The sequence below is a fragment of the Balaenoptera ricei genome, chromosome 7 (assembly GCF_028023285.1).
Source record: "Balaenoptera ricei isolate mBalRic1 chromosome 7, mBalRic1.hap2, whole genome shotgun sequence".
NCBI lineage: Eukaryota > Metazoa > Chordata > Mammalia > Artiodactyla > Balaenopteridae > Balaenoptera > Balaenoptera ricei.
The window spans coordinates 82,421,473-82,440,154 of NC_082645.1; the positions used below are offsets into that span (position 1 = coordinate 82,421,473).

The 18,682-nt window shown below is 38.0% G+C and overlaps 1 protein-coding gene across 6 annotated transcripts in view; it reads right to left on the bottom strand.

Annotated features, from left to right (window-relative positions):
- HECW2 (HECT, C2 and WW domain containing E3 ubiquitin protein ligase 2) overlaps window positions 1-18,682 on the bottom strand; it is a 363,403-nt gene that overhangs the window by 75,111 nt on the left and 269,610 nt on the right. The window lies entirely within an intron of this gene.

Sequence of the window (18,682 nt, forward strand, 5' to 3'; positions counted from 1 at the left end):
GGGAATCCAACTGGGTGTAAGACACAGCCCCTTTCTCAAAGAGTTCATGGTGCAGTGGAAGAGAGACAGTCCATGGGCAATTCCAGTATGACACGAAAATATTTAAATTATTCCATTCACTTAACTGAGCTCTGTTTAGGCCTTATACCCACTCTTCTTCTAATAAGTCCTTCATAAAGTTATTTCACGTAGAAACAAAGAAGGCATTGGTTTATTGACTGTCAAGAAAGCAGATCAAGGCTGAGGAAGAAAAATAAGTCAGTAGCTATCCTCAGAAATGTCACCAATCTTTCCTGAAGGGGAAAAAACGGGAACCACTCCTCGGTTATCAGGTCCTTGCCCAATATTCTACAGGCCGGTATTTCTTAAACTGGCATCATTGCCTACTAGAAATCTACAGACATAATCTTGAGTTCTGGGAGAATTTTAAAATGCTGTGTTTTTACTTTGATGATCAAAACTGCTAACATGAGGTAAGCTATTTTGGACAATCTAGACGACATTCATGACTCAACATTACTAAGTGACTTCACCTCCCATGTTTGCATTTACAAAACACTTGTTGCCAAGTGATCAGAGGCGAACGTTCAGGGTGTTGATGAGCAGGGCCTTGATATTAAATATGGTAACAGTCCCTGTCTGCTACTCACATGCAATTCTTTCACCATTTAAAAAGACAAAACTTTTCTTTGGAAGTATTAATTTGCAAATTAAATGATCATGATGAAGTGAGACAAGGTAATGTAGGTATAAATTGCCATAGGTTAAAGAGAAAGCAAAATAAATGGACTTAAGAAGTGAATTATGCATTTATGCTAAATAAAGCAAAAAAGATGTTATGGTTTATTCTAAGAACAAAAGTTTTAATATAGTTTAGAAGTAGAAAAGTGGCGGTAGAATCATCACAGGGTACGTTTAATGATATATTTTTCTTCAGTATTGTACTTGGGGGTGCACCATTAAATGAACTGGCTCTTCACATAGATAAAAATAAGCTATTTGTTAAGAAAGAAAAGTGATGACCACAATAATGCCACAGATGCATGATATACCCTTAGATGCAAAATCAAAAGAATCAAGTCATAACACAAGTGAAACCAAAAGCACAAATGTATCTTTCCACTGACACTGGTCTCAACATTGGTGATCTGGCTTCTGAGAAACAAAACCTTCTCACGATATCATTAATTCAAATATTATTTTTTTAGTTTTTACTTAATTTATATTTCTTCTGGTTTTATAGCTTATAAAAGCTGTAAGGATAAGAAGTTTATGCATATTTTATATTTGTACACATTTAAGTTTCATTAAAATAAAAGTGGTTAAAATCACCATTGTAGATCTGCAATGCTTCTTTTCCTTTTAGGATGGAAAATAACACATTTGGCTCCTAAAAAATTTCCATGAGTCCACCCCGTGTCTGAAATAAACATTAACAAGTTTGAGAAATGTTGTTGATGATTCATATGACTCTGATTAGAGGGACATTTGAAAGTTACATTAATATATTTATTCAAGGAGTCCGTGGCAGTCCTCTAATTTCTTTCTTTACTGCCATCACCGTAATGAAGAAATTCTATTCAATTTTAGTGGTTTATAATGAGAATTAAGATTATATTCAAACAACATTTTATCATTTGACCATCTCTGCATGGGCATGTTTCTCACTGTGCCCTTTACAGCACATTCCAGCATTTCCTCCACCGCACTTTCTCACACGGCCACTCAGTTATAACTTCAGTTCCTTTTGAATTGTGAGATTCTGGAGGGCAAAAGCCCTTCCCCCTTTATCTTTGTGCCTCCAAGTACCTAGCTCTATGCTGTGCACACAAGAAGTGCTCAGTAAAATCAAACCAGGCACATGATCAGTTAACACCACAACAGATTTGGCTCCTAACAAATTTCCCTGTGTCCAACTCAGTATTTGGAATAAACTTATATTTATAGCATTTTTTGTTGTGGTGGAGAAAAGAGAATCAGAAAGCTAACATTAGATTATTTACTAAAACAGAACCCACTGTAGGAAGCGCAAAGACAGGTAAAGGCAACCTTTTAATAAGAAAACACAGCTGTTATAACTAAGAGATTTATACAGATGCTAGACTGTACACATAGTAACAACCTCAGGAAAACGTCGCTGGCTATTGCTGTCTCTCAGATGCCCATGGCCTTCAGACCTTGGTAACCACTTCCTCCAATGCACAGAATCACCCCAGAAGATCAACTCAAGCAGAAGATCATCTGAGGATAAGGAACATAGTCTCAAGACCGGAATTCCCACAGAAAATACCCTCATTGAAACCAACCAACATTTTGGTGAAATTAAAGTAGGGCACGTGATCAAAAACAATCAGAAGCAGCAATGCCTCTAAACCACAACACTCACTGGATTGTAGACTCTGCACACACATGGCTCCTGTAGATACAGTTTAGTAAACCTTCAAAAATATATATGTTAAAAACTGCCTTCGGGGGCTTCCCTGGTGGTGCAGTGGTTGAGAGTCTGCCTGCTAATGCAGGGGACACGGGTTCGAGCCCCGGTCTGGGAAGATCCCACATGCCGCGGAGCAACTAGGCCCGTGAGCCACAACTACTGAGCCTGCACGTCTGGAGCCTGTGCTCCGCAACAAGAGAGGCCGCGATAGTGAGAGGCCCGCGCACCGCGATGAAGAGTGGCCCCCGCTTGCTGCAACTAGAGAAAGCCCTCACAGAAACGAAGACACAACACAACCAAAAATAAATAAATAAATTTAAAATATGGAGGAAAAAAATCATTAAAAAAACATGACTTGATGTTTAAAAAAAAAAAAAAAAACAAACTGCCTTCGGGCAATTTTAGAGAAATCCCCATGACTTCTCTGATGGTGTAACGCCAAGAAAGGAAAATTAGTAATGATCATTCATATTTCTGACTACACTCACAGGGCATGGTCTGACTTGAAGGGTAAGAGCCAGGCAGTAGAAAGGTCAACTTTTCTTTCTACTTCTCATTACACAGGTTAGGTTTGGAGATACAGGTCCATTATTATCTCGTGATTCTTATGGACGCATAGAAGTGACATCAATTAGCCATATATGTAGAGGCAATATTTGTTGTAAATGGATATAAATCAACTCTGCACTAAGAATTCAGAGAGTTACTTAACTCTCTCTCTGCTCGTTTCCTCATCTTGAAGTAAGTATAGTTATACTATCTGCCTCATAGGTTGGTGGACAGGATTTAATGAACAAATGCAAATAAAATGTTTAGCACAGAACTATTATATAGTAGCACTCAACCATTTTAAGATATTGAGTATATTATAAGCTATGCCTCATAATTATTTATTACTTTTTCAGTAGACAGAATCATCTACTGAAAATAGAGCAAAATAAGATGTCTAGTCATATACTCCTTTTTTTGTTTCTGTTGTTGGCAAGTTATTTTAACCATGCTATTTACCTTGGTTAATTCCACAAATATCTATTGAGTACTTCTATGACATGTAGTAGATAAGACCCTGACCTCTCCATAAAACTGAAATAATGCTGTGAGTACCAAAGAGATAATACATATGAAGGGTTTACAGTTCTCATAATTCAATGGATAATGGGAAACATTATTCTCAGTAAAGCAAAATTCTATGTAAAGCAAAACCATTTTGGACTCTAAAAAAGGAATTTAGTTATTATACAAAAAAACATGTGGTTATAAGACACCTTACCTAAGGCATTCTAACAGCTTGCACCGTAAGCCCATCATTATTCTGAAGAATTAGTACCTAGGGTATACTAGAATGCATAACTGGTGGTTTATATTTTCTTATGAACTATAATAATTTATTATGTATTTGATAACAAGTGTTTTAACTGAAAATATATTCAGGAATTGAAACTACATTATATATGAATATATTTTATTTTAAAATCAATATATATATAAAAAACAAAAAACCCCAATTGGTTATAATATAAGACATTAGAACGGACAAGTCAGTTAAAGAGCGTGTAAAGGGATAGACAAGGATAAGGCAGTATTTTTTCAACAGTGATATAAAATGTCAAGGTAAGGGAAAAAAGAACTTCAGGCACCAATTTTTGGAAAATAGTACTACAAAAACTAGTAGTTTTCTAGATTTGGCAGTTATTATTTAGAAAACTAAAAACAAAAAGTCCACCCACAACAGAAACAAAAACATAAAATACTTTGGGAAAACCTAGACAAGAAACATTCAGTTCCTAAATAAATAAATAAGAAAATTTTATTGTAGGAAATGAAGGGGTTGAACACATGAAAAAAACTGTAGTTGTAGAATAAAAAATGGAAAACTAAATATTCTAATCGTATCCAAAGTAACTTAAAAAAAAATCCCCATCAAAATCCCAATGTAATTTAAAAAGTTGAGAACAGTATTCAAAATTTCATCTCAATACTCAAAATAATGCTATGTGCTAGAGAATTTTAGCCAAGTTTTCAAAATAAATAATTGTTATGCCATCATTTCCTGAGATCTAAAATAACATACTAGGATATACAAAGATATATAAATTGTTGTATTAAAAAGATGGATTCTTTATATATGTGATTTTGTGTACTGGAAATGTAGTTACTTGCCCTTTGGGATAAATAGTTTTAGGTGCTATCATTAAGTCCCAAATATATTGCTATGAAATTGATTTATTTACCAAATATTTCTCAAACACCCACTTTATTCAATGTAAGATGTGAGGTCCCATGAGGATTAAAAAAGATGAGTAAGTTACATACCTTGACTTCATGTAGCTTGTACTTGACTTGGAATAAAGTGTGTAAGAAAACATATGGTAGAAAAATACGAGATGTTTTTAAACATTTTAAGCACAGATGGTAATATTATGCCATTTCTACTGTAAGCTATAAAATTCAGACACATAAGATACCTGATTTTTGGTATAATGGCACCCTGATGGGTCTGCAAGAATGTTTTCTGTAAAATGTACCCTCAAGGAACAGAGAGTAATGACTTATTCAATGGGACGTACCCATTTGTATGTAGGACAATGTGCATGAAATAAGGAGATTTTAACTTTAGCCAAGTAAATTTTTCTGAAGACAGTTTCCATAACTATTTAAACCCACTGCGAAAGACCAGAAAGAAAAAATAAAATACATTATTAACATAGAGGGGATGTGTATTTTGTTTGCTTTGTAAGAAATGTTTCTGATTTACTAATAACTTAGAAATTTAAATATATATGTAAAAATCATACTTCATTGAAAACCATTTTGTGCTATCACAAATGGTAATGCATTGTTCTCCATGATTTTAGAAATGGCTTATTATTCTCTTGAGTTTGGGAAAAGCATTGAGGCTGGAATCCATACTGATATTTTTCTTTGGTCCACACAGAGTCCACATATCTTGAGCTACTGAAGAAGGATGACATTTTGCTGAACTCTTTTCTTGATAAATGCAACAGAATATAGCAAAAATCAATAGTGGAACAGACATACCTAAAACATGGTTATTCTTCATGTAAGAAAATGGTTTGAAAACCCTGATTGAATCATTTGTTAGCCAGAAAATACAAGGCTTTGGATGAATATCCAGTGGATGAACATATTCGTAATTTGGAAAATCTTGAAAAGTTATACCAAGGAACTTTATTTATGGGAAAGTGGTTTAACAAATACCTGGGTGTAATACTTTAAGAGAATCTAAACTTATCTTAGCTATAAGGGTTTTTCTTTTGGGCCTATTTTATCTTAAGTGATTGACTGTATAGTTATTTAAAAATTAATAGTTACAAGATTCCACACATGGAATATGTGAAAACTAGACATTTACAGGATGTACATGTCAAAAGCCTATACACTACTACATCTTGGCATATCCATTCACATAAAACGTAAGCAGCAATTATTTCTTCTGCAGAAGCCGTAGAATAGATATCAGGGACTAAGAATCTGTGTTCCTTAGTGTCCTAGGTAGCAATATCTCAAACCTCTCATTAGATCTACGAGAAGATTATTGCCTGAGAAGATGTTTTAACTCAACTTTGGATGGCTTCTAAAATGTTATGTCAATGACTTTGCCATGATGTTTGGCCCTCAGTAATTTGTACTGAACCTTGAGCCAGAAGGCTCAGTCCTCTGTGCAGGGAGGGAGCAGTCAAGGCTGGTTTCATCACATACATGTAAAAAATTTTAGAACAAAGCTTCCCATAGGACATAGTATAAGCACAACACTAGAAAACCTTCCTACACAGAAGTTAATCATGGAACTCAAGATACCCTTCCTGTATTTTAACTATGTCCATAGAATCACATGATGCCATCTATGCATATGATCAGTCTTAGGGATAATGGTATTGAGAATCAGTAAATTTAGGGGTAAATTACTTTAAACTGAGTCCTTGTGATACAATAAAGAAGTGAAGGACAGATTACTAATACAATATTACTTTAAATTTGTTGTATGCTTTCTATTGCTTACGTCGTACGAGGGGCTGTAAATACACGATCACATTTAATCTTCAAAAGGACGTTGCAAGTTAGAAATTTCTATACCCACTTTACAGATGAGGAAACTAAGACTTGGAGGGGTTAAATGCCTCATTCAAAGTCTGGTGAGTAAACTGCAGAGCCAGAATTCAAACCAGGTCTGTTTGACCCCAAACCTGAACTCTTAAGATCTATATTCTACTACTTTCTAAGTGTCATTATTAATGCTGGTCTCCCAGTTGGGAGACAGACCAGAACTCTCCAAATAACACTATGTGGTGTCAATAAATTATTTTAATCAGGTGTTTAAAAAAATTCAGTAATTATGCTTATGCAAATTTTTCATAGGAAAATAATAGTTTCAATGCAGTTTTCCTGTTACATAAACAGGAAAGTTTGTCATGTCGGTTCCAGACATCTGAGAGAACAGTAAACAAATTAGGAGAAGACGATGAGACAGAGCTAGGCAGGCCATAACAGGAAAATGCATAAGGATTGGCAAAGGGAAATTTATGCTATTTTGACCAAGTAGATCAGATGTTAACTGAGATTAATACTTCCAGCCCAATAGTAAATGCAGAAAAACTCATCTGTTAGAAAACTGGACAAGAAATAGGTTAGAAATTTTGAACACTGGGATTTGTTTTATGAAAGCCAGCTTTTGGGAACTTTAACTTTTTATTTCATAAAATAAATGCTTGATAATTTCACAATGGCATGCACTATTTTTAAAATGAAAACAAAATTAAGACTATAATTTGAGCAATAAAAAAATTCTAGGGCTCTTAAAATAGGATTATGGGGCTTCCCTCGTGGCGCAGTGGTTGAGAATCTGCCTGCCAATGCAGGGGACATGGGTTCGAGCCCTGGTCTGGGAAGATCCCACATGCTGCGGAGCAACTAGGCCCGTGAGCCACAATTACTGAGCCTGCGTGTCTGGAGCCTGTGCTCCGCAACAAGAGAGGCCGCGATAGTGAGAGGCCCGCGCACTGCGATGAAGAGTGGCCCCCGCTTGCCACAACTAGAGAGGGCCCTCGCACAGAAACAAAGACCCAACACAGTCAAAAATAAATATAAATAAATAAATAAAAATTTTAAAAAAATAGGATTATGGGAAGAAATAAAAGGTCAGAGTCTGAGTTTGCTTCTATTCTGGTGAACCCTGGGAGACGTATTCATTTGCCTTTTGTAGCTCAGAATTTCTTGACTTCCAAGTTATTGATTTACTAGTGACATAAAATAGGAAATAGCCCAATTTATCCAGAAGAGAAAAAAAAAGTATCATAGATCACATCCTCATGGGAAGGAAATTTTTTTAGGAAGCACTCAAGGAGGAATTGACCTAGAGCCCAAAATAATTATCACTGATGTCTGAGGAAAGCTGGACTAGTAGGGAGTAGATTTACTGGTTGAATCCAATAGTCACACAAAAGGGGAATTCTCAACTCAATTCAGTTTCATGGTACTTAGCTCCTTGTTCATAATACAATGTTGTACACCAAAAAGTTTATTCAATTTGTATGCATTACATTCATCTATAAAATATGCTTAAAAGGTTGTTTTTTAAATGAATACAGATTTTTAAATGAATACATTTGTCTTTGGATAAAATATTAGAGCATTTTATTTTAATGTTATAAAGCTTTTTAGTAGGATTACTGTCTTTCACTGAGAACCAAGAGTAGGATATAGTAATCCAATGGGACTCGATCCATTTGATGGAGGTGGTACTGACTTCTGGATGTTGAGTTTTCTGAGCAAACCTCTTCTGAGATTAAAAAAAAAAAAAAAAGAGGACAACTTGGTAGCATGCACATTTGCTTGATAGATGAAGTCAGAGGAAGTGGTGATTTGAAAACAGCAGTTGAAAGCAAAAGCCACATCCCAATGCATGAAAAACCATAGCCATTCTACAGGAAAAGATACACAAGGTGGGTCTCAAGGAGGAGAAAGCTATATATGGATACAAACTAAACAAACTGTTTGCTGTCCTCTGGATAGCAAGGAATCGCAAGCAAAACAAGAAAATCACAAAGCACAGAGGTGTACCTACTTGAATCTCCCAAGGGCTGATGTTTATTTCCTCATTATGTTATGGAGAAAATAAGAAGGGATATTTCCTTTAAGTGGCTGTACCACGGGTGAGGAACGGTGTACACAGAGCTCAGGATATGAATATAGGTCCACAGTTAGCTTTGACACACAATCAGTAGCTCCATTCCATGCATAAATCTCTTTATCAAATGTATCACTGAAATATGAGATTGAAGAACCCCAGTGAGTTCCCCACCCCTTCATTTGTGGGAATGCTCCTTACAATGCAGTTTTTAACTATATGAAACAGGGTGTTCCTTTAGATGTACAAACTTCCCCATTATGTTGTTATGATAAGCAAAATGCTTAACTATCAACAGCTTTTCAGACTAAAAGCGCACTGTGACACACACTCTATGTAAGAGGAACAGTATTATCTCATTGATGTAAGTTCCTGCTTCTTTCTACTTGTCATGACCGCTCATGCTTTCTATGGTCAAATTCTATAGTTATAGAAAGAGTAAAAGGAAATTTATAAATAAGTTTTGAAATAAGATGGAAACTTATTTTAAAACCTATCAAATAATATCTTAGCAATAGACTGCCATGTGAGATTGTACTTAACTGAGGACCCCGAGTGTCATTAAAAAATAAAAATCTTCAACAATCTTTAGGAGATTAGAGCCTTTTAAGACTAAAAAGCAGAAAGGAAAACAAAAACAAAACTGGAAGCTACCAAAGGGGCCTGCAGCTTTTTCCTCTTTAGGATCGGTTAAGGATCTCTTAAGTCATTAAAGAATAATGATGTTAGATGCCTTGTTCAGGTAGATTATATCATCTTATTTCTCTGATGAGAGAGATCTGAAGATATGTTAAATTAATAATAATGTGGAGGTGCAGAGCAAAAGTAGAAAACTTCTTGAGTTCCCTTTTTCTTGCTCTTTTTTGCTGCAGCACGGTTCTTTCAGAGGAACAGATATTGACTACACGTGGGGGGAGGAAGGGTTGGGGCTGAAGTTGGTAACAAAGAGAGAAAATAGAGTTCTCCTTATTTTGTGCTTTGCTAAAGAGGAGGGATTTTGTTTGTATGTTTGTTTGTTTTGCTTTTCAGCCCAGAACCTCTAAGATCTCTCATTAGAGAACTGAGGGGCTCATTTCTGCAATGTTATTTTTACAGAAGACTCTCTAGAGGACCATGAGTTGCTGAGTAGATGCTATAATATACAAATATAAAAAATTACAGCTTATATAATTTTTATAATTTTTTCTGACTGAGAACAACATGCTTATCAAGTTGGGGAAAACACTGAAACCTGAGTTAGATGTTAACTATGTGAAACCAGGAGTTCTGTATAAGCAATGTTTGTACTATCATACTTGAAATTATGTGTAGTTTTAGCCTTTAGAAACTTTAGAAAGTAATGATGACTTTAAAGATATGAGAGACTAAGAACATCATAAGAAGGATATCTGGTAATTTAAATTTCATATAAACATATACCTACATTTCATATTTCATATCGACATATACCTACATTTACTATATATGCAAAGTGCTATTCTAGATATTTCAGCAGTAAGGAAGGAGAAATGAGTTGGATGATATCCCTACTTGCAAGGAGCTTATAACCTAATTGGAAAATTAAGCATAAGGACTTGAAAACTCAAATTAAATCACAAAAGTCACATAACCAAAATAATAGGAGGGACAACTTGATACATTACATAATTAATGATCAAATTAGTGTCTAGACCAGAGGTAATGACACCTGGATGGGCCACTGGAATTATACGGTGAGGTTTTTTTTTTTTTTTTTTTAACATCTTTATTAGAGTATAATTGCTTTACAATGGTGTGTCAGTTTCTGCTTTATAACAAAGTGAATCAGTTATACATATACATATGTCCCCATATCTCTTCCTTCTTGCATCTCCCTCCCTCCCACCCTCCCTATCCCACCCCTCTAGGTGGTCACAAAGCACCGAGCTGATCTCCCTGTGCTATGTGGCTGCTTCCCACTAGCTATCTATTTTACGTTTGGTAGTGTGTATATGTTCATGCCACTCTCTCACTTTGTCCCAGCTTACCCTTCCCCCTCCCCGTGTCCTCAAGTCCATTCTCTAGTAGGTCTGCATCTTTATTCCCGTCTTGCCCCTAGGTTCTTTTTTTCTTTTTAGATTCCATATATATGTGTTAGCATATGGTATTTGTTTTTCTCCTTCTGACTTACTTCACTCTGTATGACACTCTCTAGGTCCATCCACCTCACTACAAATAACTCAGTTTCATTCTTTTTTATGGCTGAGTAATATTCCATTGTATATATGTGCCACATCTTCTTTATCCATTCATCTGTTGATGGACACTTAGGTTGCCTCCATGTCCTGGCTATTGTAAACAGAGCTGCAATGAACATTTTGGTACATGACTTTTTTTTTTTTTTTAACATGACTCTTTTTGAATTACGGTTTTCTTCGGGTATATGCCCAGTAGTGGGATTGCTGGGTCGTATGGTAGTTCTATTTTTAGTTTTTTAAGGAACCTCCATACTGTTCTCCATAGTGGCTGTATCAATTTACATTCCCACCAACAGTGCAAGAAGGTTCCCTTTTCTTCACACCCTCTCCAGCATTTATTGTTTGCAGATTTTTTGATGATGGCCATCCTGACCGGTGTGAGATGATATCTCATTGTACTTTCGATTTGCATTTCTCTAATGATTAATGATGTTGAGCATCCTTTCATGTGTTTGTTGGCAATCTGTATATATTCTTTGGAGAAATGTCTATTTAGGTTCTCTGCCCATTTTTTGATTGGGTTGTTTGTTTTTTTGATATTAAGCTGCATGAGTTGCTTGTAATGTTTTGGAGATTAATCCTTTGTCAGTTGCTTCATTTGCAAATATTTTCTCCCATTCTGAGGGTTGTCTTTTCATCTTGTTTATGGTTTCCTTTGCTGTGCAAAAGCTTTTAAGCTTCATTAGGTCCCATTTGTTTATTTTTGTTTTTATTTCCATTTCTGTAGGAGGTGGGTCAAAAAGGATCTTGCTGTGATTTATGTGAGAGTGTTCTTCCTATGTTTTCCTCTAAGAGTTTGATGGCGTCTGGCCTTACATTTAGATCTTTAATACATTTTGAGTTTATTTTTGTGTATGGTGTTAGGGAGTGTTCTAATTTCATTCTTTTACATGTAGCTGTCCAGTTCTCCCAGCACCACTTATTGAAGAGGCTGTCTTTTCTCCATTGTATAGTCTTGCCTCCTTTAACAAAAATAAGGTGACCATATGTGTGTGGGTTTATCTCTGGGCTTTCTATCCCGTTCCATTGATCTATATTTCTGTTTTTGTGTCAGTACCATACTGTCTTGATTACTGTAGCTTTGTAGTAGAGTCTGTAGTATAGCCAGGGAGCCTGGTTCCTCCAGCTCCGTTTTTCTTTCTCAAGATTGCTTTGGCTATTTGGGATCTTTTGTGTTTCCATACAAATTGTGAAATTTTTTGTTCTAGTGCTGTGAAAAATGCCAGTGGTAGTTTGATAGGGATTGCATTGAATGTGTAGATTGCTTTGGGTAGTAGAGCTTTTTTCACAATGTTGATTCTTCCAATCCAAGAACATGGTATAGCTCTCCATCTATTTGTATCATCTTTAATTTCTTTCATCAGTATCTTATAATTTTCTGCATACAGGTCTTTTGTCTCCTTAGGTAGGTTTATTCCTAGATATTTTATTCTTTTTGTTGCAATGGTAAATGGGAGTGTTTTCTTAATTTCACTTTCAGATTTTTCATCATTAGTGTATAGGAATGCAAGAGATTTCTGTGCATTAATTTTGTATCCTGCAACTTTACCAAATTCATTGATTAGCTCTAGTAGTTTTCTGGTAGCATCTTTAGGATTCTCTATGTATAGTATCATGTCATCTGTAAACAGTGACAGCTTTACTTCTTCTTTTCCGATTTGGATTCCTTTTATTTCTTTTTCTTCTCTGATTGCTGTGGCTAAAACTTCCAAAACTATGTTGAATAATAGTGGTGAGAGTGGGCAACCTTGTCTTGTTCCTGATCTTAGTGGAAATGGTTTCAGTTTTTCACCATTGAGGATGGTGTTGGCTGTGGGTTTGTCATATATGGCCTTTACTATGTTGAGGAAAGTTCCCTCTATGCCTACTTTCTGGAGGGTTTTTATCATAAATTGGTGTTGAATTTTGTCAAAAGCTTTTTCTGCATCTATTGAGATGATCATATGGTTTTTCTCCTTCAATATGTTAATATGGTTTATCACGTTGATTGATTTGCGTATATTGAAGAATCCTTGCTTTCCTGGGATAAACCCCACTTGATCATAATGTATGATCCTTTTAATGTGCTGTTGGATTCTGTTTGCTAGTATTTTGTTGAGGATTTTTGCACCAAATTCATCAGTGATATTGGCCTGTAGTTTTCTTTCTTTGTGACATCTTTGTCTTGTTTTGGTATCAGAGCGATGGTGGCCTCGTAGAATGAGTTTGAGAGTGTTCCTCCCTCTGCTATATTTTGCAAGAGTTTGAGAAGGATAGGTGTTAGCTCTTCTCTACATGTTTGATAGAATTCGCCTGTGAAGCCATCTGGTCCTGGGCTTTTGTTTGTTGGAAGATTTTTAATCACAGCTTCAATTTCAGTGCTTGTGATTGGTCTGTTCATATTTTCTATTTCTTCCTGGTTCAGTCTCGGAAGGTTCTGCATATCTAAGAATTTGTCCATTTCTTCCAGGTTGCCCATTTTATTGGCATATAGTTGCTTGTAGTAATCTCTCATGATCCTTTGTATTTCTGCAGTGTCAGTGGTTACTTCTCCTTTTTCATTTCTAATTCTATTGATTTGTCTTCTCCCTTTTTTTCTTGATAAGTCTGGCTAATGGTTTATCAGTTTTATCTTTTCAAAGAACCAGCTTTTAGTTTTATTGATCTTTGCTATCATTTCCTTCATTTCTTTTTCATTTATTTCAGATCTGATCTTTATGATTCCTTTCCTTCTGCTAACTTTGGGGTTTTTTTTGTTCTTCTTTCTCTAATTGCTTTAGGTGTAAGGTTATGTTGTTTATCTGAGATGTTTCTTGTTTCTTAAGGTAGGCTTGTATAGCTATAGACTTCCCTCTTAGAACTGCTTTTGCTGCATCCCATAGGTTTTGGGTCGTTGTGTTTTCATTGTCATTTGTTTCTAGGTATTTTTTGATTTCCTCTTTGATTTCTTCAGTGATCTCTTGGTTATTAAGTAGTGTGTTGTTTAGCCTCCATGTGTTTGTATTTCTTACAGATTTTTTCCTGTAATTGATATCTAGTCTCATAGCGTTGTGGTCGGAAAAGATACTTGATACGATTTCAATTTTCTTAAATTTACCAAGGCTTGATTCCTGACCCAAGATATGATCTATCCTGGAGAATGTTCCATGAGCACTTGAGAAGAATGTGTATTCTGTTGTTTTTGGATGGAATGTTCTGTAAATATCACCTAAGTCCACCTTGTTTAATGTATCATTTAAAGCTTGTGTTTCCTTATTTATTTTCATTTTGGATGATCTGTCCATTGGTGAAAGTGGAGTATTAAAGTCCCCTACTATTATTGTGTTACTGTCGATTTCCCCTTTTATGGCTGTTAGTATTTGCCTTATGTATTGAGGTGCTCCTATGTTGGGTGCATAAATATTTACAATTGTTATATCTTCTTCTTGGATTGATCCCTTGATCATTATATAGTGTCCTTCTTTGTGTATTGTAATAGTCTTTGTTTTAAAGTCTATTTTGTCTGATACGAGAATTCCTACTCCAGCTTTCTTTTGATTTCCATTTGCATGGAATATCTTTTTCCATCCCCTCACTTTCAGTCTGTATGTGTCCCTAGGCCTGAAGTGGGTCTCTTGTAGACAGCATACATATGGGTCTTGTTTTTGTATCCATTCAGCCAGTCTATGTCTTTTGGTGGGAGCATTTAATCCATTTACATTTAAGGTAATTATCGATATGTATGTTTCTATTATCATTTTCTTAATTGTTTTGGGTTTATTATTGTAGGTCTTTTCCTTCTCTTGCGTTTCCTGCCTAGAGAAGTTCCTTTAGCATTTGTTGTAAAGCTGGTTTGGTGGTGCTGAATTCTCTTAGCTTTTGCCTGTCTGTAAATCTGAATGAGATCCTTGCTGGGTAGAGTAACCTTGGTTGTAGGTTTTTCCCTTTCATCACTTTAAGTATGTCCTCCCACACCCTTCTGGCTTGCAAAGTTTCTGCTGAAAGATCAGCTGTTAACCTTATGGGGATTCCCTTGTATGTTATTTGTTGCTTTTCCCTTGCTGCCTTAAAAATATTTTCTTCGTATTTAATTTTTGATACTTTCATTAATCTGTGTCTTGACATGTTTCTCCTTGGATTTATCCTGTATGGGACTCTCAGCACTTCCTGGACTTGACTATTTCCTTTCCCATGTTAGGGAAGTTTTCAACTATAATCTCTTCAAATATTTTCTCAGTCCCTTTCTTTTTCTCCTCTTCTTCTGGGAACCTTATATCTCGAATGTTGGTGCGTTTAATGTTGTCCCAGAGGTCACTGAGACTGTCCTCAATTCTTTTCATTCTTTTTTCTTTATTCTGCTCTGCAGTAGTTATTTCCACTATTTTATCTTTCAGGTCACTTATCCGTTCTTCTGCCTCAGTTTTTGTGCTATTGATTCCTTCTAGAGAATTTTTCATTTCATTTATTGTGTTGTTTACCATTGTTTGTTTGCTCTTTAGTTCTTCTAGGTCCTTGTTAAACATTTCTTGTATTTTCTCCATTCTATTTCCAAGATTTTGGATCATCTTTACTATTATTATTCTGAATTCTTTTTCAGGTAGGCTGCCTATTTCCTCTTCATTTGTTAGGTCTTGTGGGTTTTTGCCTTGCTCCTTCATCTGCTATGTGTTTCTCTGTCTTCTCATTTTGCTTAACTTACTGTGTTTGGGGTCTCCTTTTTGCAGGCTGCAGGTTTGTAGTTTCTGTTGTTTTTGGTGTCTGTCCCCAGTGGTTAAGGTTGGTTCAGTGGGTTGTGTAGGCTTCCTGGTGGAAGGGACTAGTGCCTGTGTTGTGGTGGATGAGGCTGGATCTCGTCTTTCTGGTGGGCACGTCCACGTCTGGTGGTGTGTTTTGGGGTGTCTGTGGCCTTATTATGATTTTAGGCAGCCTCTCTGCTAATGGGTGGGGTTGTGTTCCTGTCTTGCTAGTTGTTTGGCATAGGGTGTCCAGCACTGTAGCTTGCTGCTCATTGAGTGGAGCTGGGTCTTGGCGTTGAGATGGAGATCTCTGGGAGATTTTCGCCGTTTGATATTACATGGAGCTGGGAGGTGTCTTGTGGACCAGTGTCCTGAACTTGGCTCTCCCACCTCAGAGGCACAGCCCTGATGCCTGGCTGGAGCACCAAGAGCCTGTCCTCCACATGGCTCAGAATAAAAGGGAGAAAAAAAAAGAAAGAAAGAAGAAGATAAAATAAAAGAAAAGAAAATAAAGTAAAATAAAATAAAATGATTAAAATAAAAAATAATTATGAAGAAAAAATATTTTTTTAAGTAATAAAAAAAAACCCAAAACCGACAGACAGAACCCTAGGACAAATGGTAAAAGCAAAGCTATACAGACAAAATCACACACAGAAGCATACACATACACACTCACAAAAAGAGAAAAAAGGGGAAAAAAATATATATAACGTTGCTCCCAAAGTCCACCTCCTGAATTTGGGATGATTCGTTGTCTATTCAGGTATTCCACAGATGCAGGGCACATCAAGTTGTTTGTGGAGCTTTAATCCGCTGCTCCTGAGGCTGCTGGGAGAGGTTTCCCTTTCTCTTCTTTGTTCGCACAGCTCCTGGGATTCAGCTTTGGATTTGGCCCCGCCTCTGCGTGTAGGTCGCCTGAGGGCATCTGTTCCCCGCTCAGAGAGGGCGGGGTTAAAGTAGCAGCTGATTCGGGGGCTCCGGCTCACTCAGGCCGGGGGGGGGGGAGGGAGGGGTACAGAGGAGGCGGGGCGAGCCTGCTGCGGCAGAGGCCGGCGTGACGTTGCAGCAGCCTGAGGTGTGCCATGTGTTCTCCCGAGGAATTTGTCCCTGGATCACGGTACCCTGGCGGTGGCGGGCTGCACCGGCTCCTGGGAGGGGCGGTGTGGAGAGTGACCTGTGCTTGCTCACAGGCTTCTTGGTGGCGGCAGGAGCAGCCTTAGCGTCCCATGTCCGTCTCTGGTGTCCACGCTGATAACCGCGGCTCGCGCCCGTCTCTGGAGCTCCTTTAAGCGGTGCTCTTAATCCCTCTCCTCACGCACCAGGAAACAAAGAGGCAAGAAAAAGTCTCTTGTCTCTTCGGCAGCTCCAAACCTTTTCCTGGACTCCCTCCCGGCTAGCTGTGGCGCACTAGCCCCCTTCAGGCTGTGTTCACGCTGCCAACCCCAGTCCTCTCCCTGGGATCCGACCTCCGAAGCCCGAGCCTCAGGTGCCAGCCCCCGCCCACCCCAGCGGGTGAGCAGATAGGCCTCTTGGGCTGGTGAGTGCTGGTCGGCACCGCTCCTCTGTGCGGGAATCTCTCCGCTTTGCCCTCCGCACCCCTGTGGCTGCGCTCTCCTCCGTGGCTCTGAAGCTTCCCCCCTCTGCCACCCGCAGTCTCTGCCCACGAAGGGGCTTCCTAGTGCATGGAAACCTTTCCTCCTTCACAGCTCCCTCCCACTGGTGCAGGTCCTGTCCCTATTCTTTGTCTCTGTTTTTTCTTTTTTCTTTTTTCTTTTGCCCTACCTAGGTACGTGGGGAGTTTCTTGCCTTTTGGGAGGTCTGAGGTCTTCTGCCAGCGTTCAGTAGGTGTTCTGAGTTGTTCCACATGTAGATGTATTTCTGATGTATTTGTGGGGAGGAAGGTGATCTCCGCATCTTACTCTTCCGCCATCTTGAAGCTCCTCCAAGTTGTACTCATTGGCACAAGGTGGCCATCCCTGGTTTCACATCAACATGATCTCAGGCACAAACCTCGTTTTCCCATTTTGTCTTTAAGTTACTTATTGAAACAACTGGCCCGCAGTCCCAAGGACTGTCGCGGCTTCGGCTGGTGGGGCCCCTCCAGAGCTGGCAGCCTCAGTGAGGCCGCCCTCCCCTCGGGCTCTGGGGCAGTTCAGTGACGGCGGAGGGAAGAGACCCCGAGCCAGCTACAGTGAGGTTTTAAGAAATTAAATGCTTGAGCTCTACCCCAGACCTCCTGAACTAAATTTCTGGGCAGGGCATACAAGGACAGAGGGTGTAAATTCAGAGAAGGGAGTGGAGTTGGGGGAAGCAAGACCTGGCATTCTGTACCTTATAAAACTCCCCAGTAATGCTGATAAAAACAGTTTGACACAACTTAGTGGAGCAATATTTGAGAATCACTGCCATGGGGCAGGATGGCACCATTGGGCAAACGTGTTCCTGTCAGTTAAGGTGGCATGTAGACCAAATGGGCGTTGAGTTATGCAGGATATTCAGCAGAAACTCCCACGTCTTTCCATCTCCACCTCTCTGATGCCTAGCACACCAAAGTTGAGAAATACTACACTAGATCATGAGCCTGAGAGTCAACAGTGGAGCCGAAAGGCTTCAAGGAGGGGCATCTTACATTGAATTTAAAAAGAAAAATCTTGCCAAACATAGGAGAAGAGAAGAGTTGCCAAGGAAAAGGAACAGCATGTATTCAGGAAAGGAAAACTGGGCTTAAAGTGTGATGCACTGAAGAGTTGTTTAGAAGAAAGGGTTCCTGCAGGGGAATGCTAGACTCTGGAGAGGATCAGATTTCTTCCTTGGGTTCCACTGTGTTTTTATTATGGAAAATTGTGAATACCAAGTCTAGGATTTTATAAATCTCAATTCAATAAACTCTATGTTACTTTTGTTTACTCAAGTTACATTCTAATAGGTAGTGTCTTATTATTTTTGTTATAATCTGCACACCTAGGATGCATTCTTGGCTGTGAAATTTTCATATTTCTTCTTTAAATTTGGTTCCAGGTTCTTTAGTCAGTTTCATTCAGTCCTCATACATAACAGAGAAAAGCCAGGACTACACTGACCTGATATTAATAACAAAGTACTTGTGTACAAGATGCCTTTGTTCAGAATGCCAGAAAGCAAGAGTGAATTTCCAAGACAATTATCAGTGTTACTGAAGATTTAATGGTTG